Genomic DNA, 16,192 nt, shown 5'->3' with positions numbered 1-16,192 from the left:
AGTGGTCTAACTTTCAAGAAGCTACTCAGCTCAGGGGCAGAAGAGATGTTAGCAACACACTCCACTCCTCAATCTTCCCCACATCACAAAAAGAACCAATATTAGCCCATATAAGCAGAGAAAAAAATGGAAACATCAGAAAAATATTCACCTGAGTGGATTTTCCTAATAACCTCATTTTAGTACAGCATTTCAGGGGGGTGAAGGCAAACTCACCTTTAATGCTGTTCCTCCACAGCTTATTTGTCTCTCTGGACCCAAACACCACAAAGACTTTGGAGCAGATTTAAACCCCAAACTCACACACTGGTGTGGCAGGTGGAGTAAGGACTTTTCCAGAACAGTAGGGTTTTATTTCAAAATATAAGTTTGGTGAATGTGTCTCCTGCTGTGCTTCTGCTTTCCTCTGCTTCTCCTCCTGCTGCAGTTCACTGGAGCTGTTTCAAGGTCCCATTAAATATGCCAAGCCTTTGACACGCAACTGCAACCTTGCAGCACAAAGCGAAACGGAGGCAGATGAAAGAAAAAGAAACCATCACTTAGCCACTCACAAATTCTGTATACTTTGCATATCACTCCTAACACAGACTGGCAGCCCACACCAAAAAGACTTCTGTTTGGGAAGAAAGTGACATTTGAGTCACTTTTGTTTTTATCATTAGACATGAAAACATCAAACATCACCTCCTGCCTAAATGCCTCCTTTTCTTGCTTCTATCTTATGAACAGGACACATGTTTCTGTGGCCCTTTACAGCACTGCCTGCTTGACTCAGCACCGTGACACTTTCTGGTGCGTGCAGAACATCCCATAACTGATGGAGGGTGTAAGATGCCACCAATGGCTCTCCTGAGCTGTCATTCTGACAGGATGCTGTACCACTCTGGTCTGGAATGCCAGAAAGGTACATAAGGAACATGCCTATGAAATGTTGTTTCTGCTGCCAGCAAAAAGCACCAGCTTTACTTGCTGCTACCCATCCCCCTTTCACAATAACGTTTTCTGCTGAAGAAGAGGCACCTGAGCTCTGCCGGCTTTTGCCCTGTAGGCCAGGCTTTGCCCATGCTAGTCCCATGGATGAGACACCTTTGGTTAGATTATGCAGCAAGATGAACTTCTTGGAAGAGGGAGTTTAGTCCTTTTAACCTTTTACTCCTTTCTTTTTAAATCCCAAAATAATAATAATAAAAAAATATCCATTCTTTGACAACAGGACTTTATCAGGCCTAAAAAAAAAATAAATAAAATCAAACTAACCTGCTTACTTCAAAGTCATACTCTCATAATTTCAGCTGGCACATCATGAACAAAATGGTCTAGAACTAACCTCAAACAGTCATCTGGAGAAAAACAACATATTTTCCCATGTCATCACCACTATAGCACATACTAACCACAACTATTCAGCCTGTCAATTTTCTGTTTATATTATGATAACTTTACCTAAAAGCATTTTGTGGTTCAAAAACAGCAAGTGCAATGCCAAAGAAACATTTGCTGAACTGACAAGCACGGCAGCGCTGGTGTGAGGAATACGCTTTCTCCAGAACAGGAAAGCACAGTAAAAAGAGATTCACTGGGGACAATGCACTTCTCAGAAACTCCCCAAAACACTGCTCCATGTTGGCTTAATCCCACAGTCTAATCACGGTAGCTTGTGAAGAAGGAGGCTTAGTTTGGTCCTAGGGTAGTGAATTTTCCACAAAAATCTCCAAGAACTGTGATGAATGGGAAAAGGACACGTGAATCTTTTTTACTTGCATTAGCCCCTCCACTTCCACGCATAGGAAAGTTTTTCACATCCATTGAGCGTTTAAGAGAGGTAAAAAATTAGAGATCCATGGGAATCTGGACAGGGACCACATGAGAGGCACAAAAGCAACGCATTTTAAAATAACTTTAGCAAATACACTTCTAGTCTTGCAATCCCCATGATTCAGAAGGAACCAAGCATTATACAGCCTTCAGTGACTTTCCCCATTTGAGGCAGGAGAAAGGCAAACCACTCATTAATGAAACACTGTGGTTCAAATTTTATACTAAAAACCTCTCAACTTTGACAGTCATACACCCACACTCAGTCTTCAAAAATGTTCTCATGCTACAACGCTGCCCGTGCCACGCTCCAGAAGCAAAGCAGAAGTCACTGCATCACTCCCCAGTGATCCAGGGCAAGGAGAGGATGGTCATGACTGCAAGAACTTTAGCTGCATGCTTAGGCATAGACTGCAAACCAAGCAAAAAAACCTAAACTAAATGAAAACAAACAAACAAAAAGCCTTGAGAAACCTATGAAAACACTCTGCAACCTATGGTATTACTCTCTCTCCTTTACACTGATTTGCCCAAAGTCGGGCCACAGTGGTGCCATGCAGGCTTCCATAATAAATTAATTGGCAGCTTTGCTTTTGTGGGCTGCAAGAGCAGCCTGAGCCACTTTGCTTTGTCTATACCTTCCCTGTCTCTCTCCTCAGTAGCACTGTGATGTCCTAAGGTACAGCTCAGACACACCGAGTCAGCTTTACTCCCAAGGATGAAGGGGAATGCATTTCCCCTTCTTTGTTTTTGTGGGAGACACGCTGTAGGTGAGATGCTCTCCCTGAGAACAGCCAATTTCAATACTAGAGGGACTCTAAATGAGCTTCCTTTAAAGGGCTGCTCTGAAGCCAGGCATTGCTCCCCCCTCCTCACTTTTTTAGGAATTAGGAAGGATGTGTGTTCCTATGTGTTCTCTACAGACTGAACTTCTGCCTGGAAGGAAGATGGAAAAGAAAGGGGGCAAGATGAGGAAAAATGGGTAGGAGCCCTGCAACAGAGCTTGCATTTATTTCAAAAGTGAGAGGTTATCCGACTGTGGTGCCCCACACCCAAGACTTACAGTCTGAGACGCAAGTTTGACCAAATCTTCCATGATCTCAGGGTGAGTGTGAGACAGACGGCATCCAGCTCTCACAAATACACAGCTGCGCTCCTCCACTGCTCTGAAAGCGATTTATGTCAGCGAATGTCCCGCTGCTAACGCGCAGTGAGTTCCCACTCCAGATGCCAAAGCCGTACTCTGCACAAAGCCGGGACTGTGTGGTGCCCAGGCACAGCTTGCTATTAGCTGTATTTTCCCCCCATCTCATGGAAGCTTTAATGGAGCCACTAGGAGAAAAACAGAAGCATTGCAAGTTGTGTGCAACCACCCAATAAACTAACCTCCTTTTTTTTTTCTTAATGCAAGTATTGCAACTCAGCAGTTCTACTACGGGATTCCAGAAAGCATGAGACGTTCTTAACTTAGCAAAAACAACTGCATACTATGTCAACTACTGAAAATCTCAGTGTACAGCAGAAAATGTTTTGAGTCAACAGACTGCAAAGCAAGGCTACTGGATTTTTGTTTAATTTTACAGCATGTTTGACGTTTTCAAGATGAGACCTAAGGAGATGTAGTATCAGATTTGAAATCTTACTTCTCTGTTTGAATCTTTCATTATTTTCAGACTGTGCAATATGCTTTAGTTTGATTTTATTTTTAATATAAAAAACATGTTTCACAGTTGAGGTTTTATCATGTGCACAGCACTTAAACTTGCACCTAACTTCAAATCAGTTAAGTTGATTGAAATGAAAGGAATAAAGGGATGTTAAAAAGATAAGTGTGCCCTGAAGTGTTGTCCTGACCAGGAATTAGACTTAAGTATGTGGTTAGGTGTCTCTAAAATAGGTCTTGTCTAATAGTAAGCACAGATCACAACATACCTTGTGTATCCAATGGTAGCAAAAGCTATGTGCCTTGAGGACAAAGCCTGAGCAGAAAAAAAACTGGAAGCCTCTGGGCATAAGATGTGATTGTTTTATAGGAAGGAAGATTATCACATAAAGGCCAAGGATAAAGCTGAAACTCAAAAGGAATATGAGTCAGGGAAGTTGTTCCAGATGGCAGAGCCATGTGGGATGTGACTCCACCATCTACTGTGGAAATAAAAAGGAAGACATGAAAACTTAGTGTTGAGAGAATGTATAGGACTGACAGGAAAACAAGACAGAACTGAGATTAGTAGAAGGAAATTAAAGGCAGAGTGATGAAATGAAGCCTTCAGAAATTCTGAAGTGCAGCAACACCACTTCAATCAGATAGTACAAAAAAGGCTCAGTCACTTTGCTTCAGATAAACCTAAACATCTCAAAGTTTCAGACAATCCTTCTCCTTTGGTCAAGACATGGGGTTTGACATATGTGGACAGCTTCTCAGGCACATCTCACAGCATGTACTGAAGGAACAGATGATTCACAGTAGCCCATTACTGCTGCTTCTACCCCTTCTGATATGACCAACATCATAAATGATTAAGACAGAGTTATGTCAGATGGTGGCTTGGGCAGCTTAAGACTAATGGGAAATTTTTGAAAGTGAAAATTAGGCTGAATATAAGACTTATTAAAAACTCCTTAAATGAAGTAGAGGAAGACATGAGGTCTGAACACTAGGAATTTAATAGGGCAAAACACTTGAAAATGCATTGCAGGGAACTGTCCTGTCTTATGAGGAGAACAGACATGGTGTCTACTATATAAACGGGTCTTCTGTACGTCTTAACTTCAATGCAAACAGGAGGTACATAAAAATAATTTTAAAAAATAATTTAAAAGTACAAGCTAACAGACAAAGACTTTAAACTATTCTAGTCAAATTCTCTTTGATTCAAAGATGAGCTTTTCAGCCAGAAGTTAGAGGTGATCTTCCTGGACTAGTTAGTCCCTTTACTGAACAACAGCCCAGGCTACCATCTGGCAAAATGACTGCAAAGGTCAGTTGAGTTGGGAGCCAATGTACACACTCTCCGAAATCTCCATTCTCCGCCACGCACACATACACAGGCACATTATGACCTCTTTGGTCTGTAGAGCTTTTTATTACCATTTCTGTATTCAAACACTGAGGCAAAACGGCCTTTGACTGAGGCCAACACATCTAATGCCATAATAGTAATAATAATAAGTTTGATATGAGAGATTCTTACTTAAATGACAGAGAAGTACAGATCACACATAAAAAATAATCCCTGAAAAATAACTTCAGAGACACGTCTGATCTTGACTTTCTGTACCGAAGGCCTAACCTAAAGTCTAGGAAGTCAATAAAACGACCTGGAGACTTCAAAGCTGACTTTAGGCTACAGTATTTTTCCATGACTGATGCTTTCCAGTCATGTTCCTTCGCAGTCATGGCTGCTCCATTCCAAAGCAAATGAACTTTAAACTTCCCTAAACTAACACAGCTGAAAACAACTGACCTGAAGGTAGTTCAAGAGTCTTGGTCTTCATATAATTATCTTTTTAGAAGCCACAGAGCTTGTGGTCAGCTGGCTACTTGTTTCCCTATCCCTTCTTCCCAGTAAAAGGATGCTTATTTAAATATTTTTTTTTTTAATTCAACTTGCAAATCTCTTATTTCTTGCAAAGTATAAACTCCCTCTTCCTAGACACAAGAGGAATCTGATTGCTTTAAACTATCTTGGCTTTATCTGGGTGCACAAATGAACCATCTAACTGCTGCAGCCATATACATCAACATACCAGACACAAAGCAGTGCTAAAACCCAGGCTGCAACTCTTGCATATCTTTCACGCTTATTCTTTCAGCCTTGAGGATGTTTTCTTGGTTAGTCAACTTTAAATCTATCTATTGTGTATACAGCACTATTTAAAAACAGCACTCAAGTGTACAAGATAAACATGTGCTCCCACTGAGTTACTAAACAAGAGATAATAAATTTGCGGCCCTGTGATTATTACTACCACTGTGAAGCTGCCTCCAATGTACAGAGCAACACAAAACCAGAGCGCTGTGCCAAGTAAGTGAGAGGCCCTGTACAGAAAAAGGCCAGTGCTCTAGAGGCACAAACAGAGCTGTGCAAGGGAGAAATTCAGCAGTCACTGAAAACAGGGCCTACCAGACATTAAATGCGTATAACACAGACAAATAGAGAATTTCTTCATGAGCATGATAAGGTTTCTTCCACTTGGGATACATGGATAGGAGCCCCACCATTACAGGGAAAAAAGGAGGCTCTCAATTTGCACTTACTGCTGAAGTAAACATGAGCGGCATGGAAGGGAAGGAACGCAAGAGCTTTGCTGAAAATGCAAGTAAAGATTCAGAGCTCCTTGTGGCATAGGAACCCAGCTTTACGCAGAAGAGGAGTGAAAACATCTCAGGAACATGAAGAAGGTGTGTTTCAAACAGCCAGAAACAAACACACCACCAGGATTTCAAATGGCAAATCGAGACTAAGCCCTTCTAGTAACACTTCCTATTCCATGGAGGAACAGAGAGAGCAGGATTCGTGCTCCACGCCTCTGCCGCCCCCTTCATGTTCACCTGTCTCTGCACCATCTTCCCTGCAGCACCCTCCAACAGCCCAGCCTTGCTGGCCTGGCACCCAGGCAAGGGCTGCCATGGCCTGCTGGACGCGGCCCTGAGGCTCGCTGCTGGAGGCAAGGGCAGGGCTGGGCTGCCTCTTCCCCCTCGCTGTCAGCACTAACTCATGCCTCTCGCCTCCCCTGCCTGTTTAGCAACAACAAAATTTTTTTAGGAATTTAACTGTCTTTGAGACTTCTACTTCCTGCTGCATTTGGTAGGAATTAGCCAAGGTGCTCCGTGTTATGGAAGGAGAGGAATGGCGATGGACAAGCAGACAGACAGACATCACCAAACACACCTCACTTACTTGGAATCCAGGCTAAAAACAACCAGGCTCTGGAACAGAAATACTAATGAAAACATTTCATAATGCTTTACCAAGTAGTGATATCAGCACTATTATCTCCATTTTATGGCTGCAGCACTGACTGGTCATGACACGCCTCCAGTCCCCCATCAGATATCTTTTCCTTCTGGCTCTGCCACTATGTCTCCTGCTTGCAAGTCCATGCCCTAGCACTGGAGTCATCCCAAACCCCAAGCTGTAAGAGAGGAAAGGGCTGCAGGAGTAACACATGACTTACCTAAGCACTGGTTAGTCTCTTTGCAGACGAGAAGGAAAGGGAAGAATTTTAAAGGTATGATAGAAACCAAGAAATGCAATTCTCCTTCCACAAGGCAACACCTGCCTCTACCAGGTTCGGTGCACTAGGAACTGCACATGCATTTCACGAAAAAGCAACGTAGGACAACACTGACTGCAGACAGCATATACCACAGAAGTGGCTGCTTAAATTAAGAAACAAACCAGAATCGAACCAGAAACCCAAAGTAGTCTGAGCAACGGGGAAGGTGGGATCTGAACTCCCACTTTCTGATCAGGCAACTACTGTATCTGTATCATGACCTGAGCTAAACGCTTTGATTCAAACACCATCAGACCTTAGCTTGGATCAGCTTTTGGCTCTACCCACTCTTCTCAAACTCCAGGGGCAGCCACTCTCAGAAACCTATAATGTTTCCACTGCACTCCAAATCTAGCCATGCGTAGAATTATTTGGCTAAATCTGGATTTTACCATTTTCCTTTGTGAAAAGATACAGTTGTCAGTATCAGTCAGTAATTATTCCTTATTTATGAAAACAATACATCTTCCCTTGTCTTACCCTTAGGTATCAAATTTTACATATCAGAATTACTTCCTACCAAGGGAAGAAAGTTCTTATTGTTACTAAGTTGCATCTAAAAAAAATTAGAAAACAAGAAGAGAAGAATTATTTAATTTACTTTTGAATATAAGAAATTATATGAAAGAGCAGTGTGAATTGCCATTTTATTTCTCTAATTGCCTACTCCTCCTATCTCCTCCTTTCTTACTGTTTTCAGGTGAAGATCAAGCATAGAATTTCTCACCTGCTCTACCATAAAACAGAAGGCAAGTAATGAGCCCAGCAAGACTTGACCTCTGCCATCAGTCTCCTACCTGCTGTCAGCCTGTCTGACATCAGCGGGGTAGAAATGCCTCAGACTGGATACCACAAGCTCTCCCACACTGCTGTTATTACTCCTCTTAAGACTGATGGTCCACACAGATAATTACATTTGTAGTGACAAACACTGCCTGAGATCAAAGTTTTTGCAGTGTTTGTTTTCAGCTGCTGCATAGCTACCACTACAAGTTATTGCATATTAATGCAATGTCTAAAAAAGTACCATGTGGTGATGTCAGGACACACCATTGCCCTAATTTTGTGACTTCCTTCCATCAAGGTATCAAATTCTCCTTCCTGGTACACCTTTGAACTACATGAAAATAAGTCAAGCGGAAGGATGCTATCAGAAGGAAAAGACTTTCAAGCACACAGTGATTTGATCCATGGGAATGGTTCCCCAAATGAGTGCTCCTCTCCCTCTGCTGTGAACATTATCATAGTGTTTGCTCTTATCAGGCAGGTAGGCTGGATGAGAGCCACATGTAGCATCTTCAAGGGTCAAATACTGTTTATATCAGGCACTGGTCTGACTAAGAGCCATGAGAAAGCCTCCTACAATCTCCGTTCCAATAAGACAGACAAACAACCATCAATCTGCAACTCCTCATCCCCCACACCATCTTCGCCAAAACCAAAATGGAAAGACAGAAAAATACAGAACCAAAAAGAGATGCTTTAATATGACAAATCTTTTCTATCCCAAACCACTTGGGTTTTCCAGCACAATACAAGTACCGAGACTGAACTCGTGAGCACAATTTCAGTTTCAGCTTGCACAACCACAATCAGATAGTCTGCTTTGCTCTTTGCAATATTTTGAAGTCCTGAAGGAACGTTTAAATAGAACTGCCTCCATGGAGCTTAAACACATTATGCCATAAGCCTGAAAATACGAACTGTAACTCAATTAAGGACCATCTATTCCATTCGCCTTTCTGAAGAAGCAATCACCACTGCTTTACACTTTACATTTAGCACTGGTCTCATCAGACAATGGGCTTTGTGTTGGCGTGGTTTCCCTCTTTGACCATGGATAAACACCATTCCCTAATGTGGCTCTAGCCCTGGCACACCAGTCAGTCCTAAGGTCAACAAGCAGGATCAGGGTTCAAGTCTGTAACAGAAAGCACAGCTACTATAGGTCTATGGGGGCCATGAGGTGCAAATGCTGGGATGTGTCCCCTGCCGTCACTGGTCCAGTCCTCTTTCACCTGCTTTTCTCCTCTTTCAATCCCAATGCAGTCTTTTTGGTGAATAAAGCTCTTCCCACTCTTACCAAAACATTGTTATGCACTTAACAGGTGCAGATCTGGGAGTGAACTGGAAACTGCCATTCCCAACCTGACCAAGGAGCAATATTAAATCTGCAGTTCTGATTGAGTTGTCCTGTTAAGGTATTCCTGGCAAGATCTTACTAGGTAGCTCGAGTGAAACCAGTAGCTAATATTCGTGACTTAAAACTGGTGAAATACCCACATTACAGTGAAAAAAATCTATATTTTGTTTTGGTGTGTGGTTTACACAGAACAGGTTTCCTCTAGAAAATGTAGAGTACAGCTCAGTTTGAATCTAGTCTTATACGTGCTCCTGGGCTGCAGATCCTGCACAGATCCCTTCGCAAGAACAAAACACATTCTAGTATTAGACACACTGAGACAGTGTTTACGCACTGATTTGCTAACAAGCAGACCTGGGAATTCCAGAACACGAGATTTGTATTTATTACTATTTTACATTACCACAGTACGTGCCAAATTTGGGCACTTGAAATTATGAGGGCTGCTATCGCACATTCCCTTATCAGTCTTTCACACAACTGCATTAGTGAAGCATCCCGATAAGAATGCCTAAAATGTCTGCTATGTTTTAAAACAGCAAACTCTTCCTTTTCAGCTCTGACCCAGCCATTTCAGTCAACAAAGATCCTTCTATTCTTTCAAAACACCTTCTACTCACTTAATGGCTGCAATCATACTGACTGTCTTGGAAACTGCTACTCCCAAAAATAATACAGCACAGCTATTTTTTCATGGGTAGTGGCTTGATGTGATATTTTGAGGACTACCATTTCACAATATGGAATGAAACATGGACATCCATCTTTTTTTACAAGAGATCTAACTATCACACTCCAGGCTTCATACACAGAACATTAACGCACCTTTTAATTGAAGAAAATCAGGAAACCTTGCAACTAAAACAAACAACTTGCCAAAACCAGCATATGTTTTTGCACTTGCTTTTACATTTCCAGGCTAAAATCAATGTATATATAGATAGGCATGTGTGTATACATGTATACATATGCATTCATTCTCAATCGTATTTCTCAGGAAGGTGCCAGTCAGAGGAAGAGCAGTCAGGAGTGTAAAAAGCCATTTCTACCACCATGAGCAAAAATAGTTCTAGTTGTTGGGGTTTTAAATTTTTGTTTTCTTCTAAAACCTGTCTTCTGTAAGTTCAGTCAATGTCTTTGAAACAATATTTAATAGTGAACTTACCTATATTGCAATAGGTACAGCTAGAATCAAATGTTAAAACACTGAATTATGAAAGTCACCTACCCCTGCACTCATTTTCCTTCTGCAAGTATCCCACTTGGGAAGGAAGAAGAAAGGAGCAGTGGAGTGGGACATGCACAGCTAATTAGCAAGGTTTCACAATCTATTTCAAGCTGCCAACCCATTTTTCTGCCAGTCCTGCACAAGTAAATAGAATGAAAAGCAGAAAGTCCAAGTTTTTCACACTTTTATTCCTCAGTCCCACCCTTTCTGATGGTCCGCCTGGGTACTTCTGTCCTCTCACCACCCTCCTCTCCCTTGGAGCTCAAGACCACCACCTCCAGAACCAGGGAAGTCATTCACAAGCAACAAAACGAACAGAAGACACCTTGCAGCAAATGTTTTTCTGAGAGCAAGGCAGCTGCACGCAGTTCTTTGTTCAAGATCTTCCCTAACACTCAATACCTTTAGCGCAGTCTCAGCAAGCCACCCAAGGCTGACTGACTCTTGATAGCACATACAATAAAACTTCAGGGAAGACCTGTGCTGCACAGCCACACAGCACAGACTGACGGGCTTGTGCTGAGCAGGCTTGGACATTTATAGGGCACACTGCAGGACAAGGCTGTACAGACACACTTGTTTGGCTCTCAGCAGTGTCAAGCAGCACCCTGCTCAGTTTAATTAGCATCATCAGAGAAGATGTAAGGGGAGAAGCAGGGCTAACTAGCCTGAGAAAAGCACCTTGTCAGCTTGGGAATCTCTGCACGAGGTTCAGGTGCACAAATAGGTGTGTACCCATCGTGACTGAGCCTCTCTTACTCCCTGCAGTCAGCAGGTATTTCATTATGCCCAAGAACTACTTACTGCTAGAGCAACATGTCATCTGACAGCAGAGCGGGGTGATTCCTCAGTTCTTAATGCTGCTTTTTTTGAAGCGAAGAACTGCAGGGGTCTTACAGACTGATGTATGATGCTTTCTCCCATTGCATGTGCTTAGGCAGACAACAGTCTTCCTCTGCATAATCTTTTTTTGAGAGAGGAGGATCCCGTTATGTTTTTCATGTATTTGTTTTTTCTCTTTCCTTGTGTAGCATTCTAAATAGTTGAAGAGAAGGAGAGGAAGAACACCGTGCTAACAATAGTTTCACTACTTCACTGTACCGTCCCCATCTCAAAATACTCTCAAGATGGAAAGACTTTATTTGGAAGAAGGAAAGAAGAAAGCTGACTAAAGAAAAGTGATAATTACATTAGTATAATAATAACAAGAAGAAAACCTTGAGCTAATGAAGACTGCCTGCTTCATCTAATTTAAGAATAGACTTCAACCTATAATGAAAACATATAAAGCTCTGCAGCTCACTCACCCTTTGTGTGAATGTCATCAGGAGCAGTAGGACTGCTCACTAAGCCAAACCCCTTCAGCTGAACTGGTTTGACTGGTCAACAAAAAGGAAAGGCTTGTACTTAAATCTCCTTGATCACTCTGCAGGCTACCCCTCAGGTTGAATAAAGATAGCTATACAAACATTTTAATGGATCCAGTAAAAGTAAAAAAGAATCTTGGTTCGCCCTGTGGATCTAATGGACATGTCCTTAACTCAGAAGTCAGTTAGGAGAACCTTCCCGCTTCAAACAGCAGCAGTGCATGACACAGACTGAATGACAAAGAGGCATTATTTTGCCTTCTTTCTCCATAAGGAGCTGATTCTTTAGCAAAATTGCTTGCGGTGCATAGTTTTACAAGAAAACAAACAACACTCCTTTCAAAAAAATGTAAAATAGATCCCAAATACGTTAACTGTGAATGTGTTAGCTCCTCCAGTGCTCTTCCTGTTTCTCCACCCAGAGTGTCAAACTCACTTTTACTTCATCAGAGGTTCAAGTTACCTGAGGTTTCTTTTTGAGAACTATCTGCATCAGAAATGCTAAATCAAGCTGTTGAGAAGAGAGGTTTTATCTGCCAGAGAGACAAACTGCTAGCAGCTGAAGGCTTAAAGCACAATTTGCCTGCTGCCTCCATTGTGGACATCTCTCTGTTTCAAGGAATCTCTGTAGCTCTGGTAACAAATGACCACCCATCAGGGAAGCCAAACCACATTTTGCCCAGCTTCTTTCAACTGGCACAGCTTTTGTAATGCTTTAGCAGGATTCTCTGCAGTCCAAATCCTGGAAGTGAGACAAAGGGAATTCATAAATCACCACCCCAATTCTGACTGAAGGTTGCCTGGCACAGAAATCCATGAAATAACCCTCCTCTCCTTATCTAATGAAACCCGCACTCTCCAAATAGATTTATTCTATTATTAGTGCAATAACTTGCACTAGTGCAATAAACTTGATTTGCCATAGTGGGGAGGGTTTTCTATTATTTAAAGAGCTGCCAGGAGAACCCATTAGAACTAAATAAAAGACTGCAGCATCTCAGGTTTCCTTAGCCTGTCTCTAGTTCTGACACCTCAACAGGGAAAGAAGCTAAGGACAATCCCAGTAACTGGCTGCTTTACCTTCTTCCTCTTGACCTTTTGCCATCAGGAGCCTCTGAAACATTCATCGGTGTCTGCAGCTGGAAATACCAATGCTGATTAACAACCAGAAACATAAAACTCACTGAGAAGGAACACTGATAGCATCAATACTGCCAGTTTGTCTAAAAGTACCTAATATCCTTCCCAAAATAAGCATCCAGGGTCAACGTGCCTGGCAGGCTGCAAACAAACCTGGAATAAATATGAATGAACTAGTGGTTCAGGATACTATTGTGCTACAAAGGGCTTGTGATCCCTTTTAACTAACCTAGCAGCCGCAGCAGCCTTTCCTTTTGAATGCACACTCCAAACAGAAAGTGGAAAAAAACCCTCCCCTCTAGAAAAGCACCATTTATATTCTTTCCCTGCTGCTGCCACCAACATTATCAGCTTTGAGAGACAACGCATCTACAGGCTACTAGATCATCATGGACACAGCAAACCAGCTCACCAATGATGCTCACTAACAGAGCAGCACAACAAAGCAGCAGTAGAACAGAGGAAAGGCAGAAGAGCAGCAGGAGAAATAGTCTAATGGTCATGGGACACCTGTGTGTTGATCAGCTTCACCCCAGACACAACCTGCAAATACTAGAGCAGCTTTCACACCATGCTGTCAATTGGTGAAGGCTCCCGATGCTGCTGCTTGGTTTCACTGAAGTCTCCTGGACCAAGGAGTGCTGCAAGCAAGGACCTGAAGTTTCTCCAGCTGACACCACCAAGTTAAAAATAAAAACAATCATAAGCTACGCTGTTGAACTACAGGAGATGCTTCTCCCTCACGGACCACACTGCAACTGCCCTGGTATTATAATCATTAACAAACGCATTCACTTGCCTTGCTTGCTTCGTTAACTCACTCTAATGCACTAGTACTGCCTGGACTTCTCTAACAGCAAATCATGAAACAAAGCTGACAGCAAAAAGCTGGGACAGCAGTTGAAGTGACTGCCAAAGAGAAATCTGTTTGCTCAGGCAAAAGCTGTTCTCAGTCCAAACATGGGAGTCATAATCTTACAGCCATTTGCTTGGAAGACAAAGAAGGGAATGCAGAACAGACTGGGAAACTACAGCTTGCCACGGTAAGAGAGAAGAACAATCTTTGTGGCCAGATTTCTTTGCTCTGCAGGGTAAGTTTTACAAAGCTGACAACCGGTAGCAACATGTAGTGGCCCCAGGCATCATGCCTGCCTATCAAAGACTTGGATTTTAGCCCTGGAGAAATTACAACTTCTCAGTTCCCTGGAAGCTATATCGGCCAAGAAGAAAGCAAGAGAGTAATGAATGACCTAACTAAAAATTATTTTAATACATGGATTGCATACTGCAAGCCATAAACTTAGGGGTGCCTGGGGTGTGGGAAGTACTGGGGGAAGACAAGGAGGATGAAGACATGTTGTGTTTAACATGAACAGCATAGCCACAGATTACAACAGCAACCAACTGGGGCTGCTACAACAGCAAAGTCACCTACTGGAGTGGCAGAGGCTGGCACACCGAACGGAAAGTATGAATCCAGCAGATAAGCAATGGAGACAAAGGAGGAGGAAGCTCGGCAGTCTAGGCTGAGAAGGACAGCAGGGAAAACACAGGTTACAAAGTTGTGAGTCGAGGACACAGCCTGCAGGAATGCAGAGAAGAGAGAGGTAAATCCAGCAAAGCTGCACAGATGTGAATAAAAAGGCATTTCGCCCTGCAATGGTCCCCAGGTGCTTGTGGCTTATAGGCTTGTTGCTGCACAACTCTCTGCAGCACTTGAAGCCAGCCTGGCCACCATCTGCTGGGTGCCAGGGGAAAGGGACCCACCCCAGATCTTACATGCTGTCCATAGGTGCCAATGCGCTGACCTATGGGGGATGCCCCACTGCCGAAACAGCTCAGCTGCTGCCAGCCACCCAAGGGAGGTTCAGCCCATGCACACTCCGAAGACAGTGGCTTCAGGGCCTGGAGAGGGTGTGAGCCCACTTGATGTGCAGAAACCCCTACAGAAGCACAGGCACAGCAGCTCTGCTGTATTTCTGTGACGCCCATTTTAATCCAATGTTCATCAGTTAAAACAAACTGCCAAACCAAAGGCTCAGAGTTACAGTCGGAGACTTTTTTTTGAAGTGCTGAATGAGACCCAAACTGCTTCAGCTTCCTCTCCCAAATGTCAGCCTTGAGCCGTTCTTCTCTGGCCAGCGGAAGCACGTGACATGAAATAAAAGCCAGGAAATAAGACTTTCTGAATAAACATTTATTTTGTGAGAAATACTTCTGATTTTTGGCAGAGAATGTCAGAAACCTGAAGTCCTATGTATAGCATGCCTACAGAGTGCAATTTCTGTTTAATGGGAAGCTGCAGCTGTCTGTGTAGCTCTTAATGAAGAATAATGCCTGGGAATAAATTACTGCCATTTCTGAGAGACATTTCTCAAATGACAGCAATTCTTTCCTTTTTCCCTCTCCCTATAAATACCGAGTGGCATGTACTGGGCAGTTGTTTGGAAGAATGGACACATGCAGCTCTCTGTCGGCAGCCTGGCAATTTCCGCAGAAAACTACGAAGTGGTTTAGCGTATGGATACCAAAGCGATTCAAAAGCAAAGATGTTCAGGATCATTAGGCCTGCACGTGCCAAAACCTCCCATCGCTGTTCCAAGGATTGCACAGCTCATCACCATTTGAACAGACACCGGACCACACTTCCAACCGTGCTGCAAACCCAGCGCTGAGGCTCAAGGTGTGGGACACAGCTGCTCACAGAAAACCGCTGTAAAAGGCACACTAACATTCAATTTTCAGTGTTGGCGTACGCCTCCTCTCCAAGGGGCTGCCGGAGAAGGTGATGCTCAGGGCAGCGGGTGTGCCCAGGCTGCTGCTGGCGGCTGAGGAAGCAGCACTGACATCAGCTCCAGGAGCTCTCACCCCAGCCCCGAGGCAGGTCCAGGTGCCAGGAAAAACAGCCGGTGGCCAGAGGAGGAAAACGAATGAGATAGGACCGGGATGAAGGGAGCGAGGAGGGCCAAGGAGCGGTGAAAGGAGGAGGCAGCTCAAAAATGGGACAGGACCGGGGCTAAGCCTTGAGTGGTCACGGTCCCCAAGACCCTCTCTGGGGTCAGCCCTTAGGGTGGCAGGTTCCCACCGAAGGCAGACACGGAAAGCTGTCCGAGTGAGCAACAGGGATGTTCACTGTCCTGCAATCTGTAGTTCGCCCAAAATAACAGCTATAGATACGAGATCAATTGAAGGATGTTTCGGCTATTGATAGATACT

The 16,192-nt window shown here is 43.3% G+C and overlaps 1 protein-coding gene across 5 annotated transcripts in view; it reads right to left on the bottom strand.

The window, feature by feature from the left end:
- The window catches only part of ATXN1 (ataxin 1), a 219,145-nt gene that overhangs the window by 67,648 nt on the left and 135,305 nt on the right, over positions 1 to 16,192 (bottom strand). Inside the window, exon 5 of one of the 5 annotated variants that reach the window (XR_014183358.1) lies at positions 2,975 to 3,147. The exons of the other annotated variants lie outside the window; for them this stretch is intronic. The gene's annotated coding sequence lies outside the window, so the exon portion shown is untranslated. Of the gene's footprint in view, positions 1 to 2,974; positions 3,148 to 16,192 lie in introns of those variants that run through there. 5 annotated transcript variants of the gene reach the window in all.

Source organism: Streptopelia decaocto (genome assembly GCF_964273445.1).
Source record: "Streptopelia decaocto genome assembly, chromosome: 2".
Lineage (NCBI taxonomy): Eukaryota > Metazoa > Chordata > Aves > Columbiformes > Columbidae > Streptopelia > Streptopelia decaocto.
The sequence above is the reverse complement of the archived record's forward strand: the minus strand, read 5'-3'. Positions and strand labels throughout refer to the sequence as shown.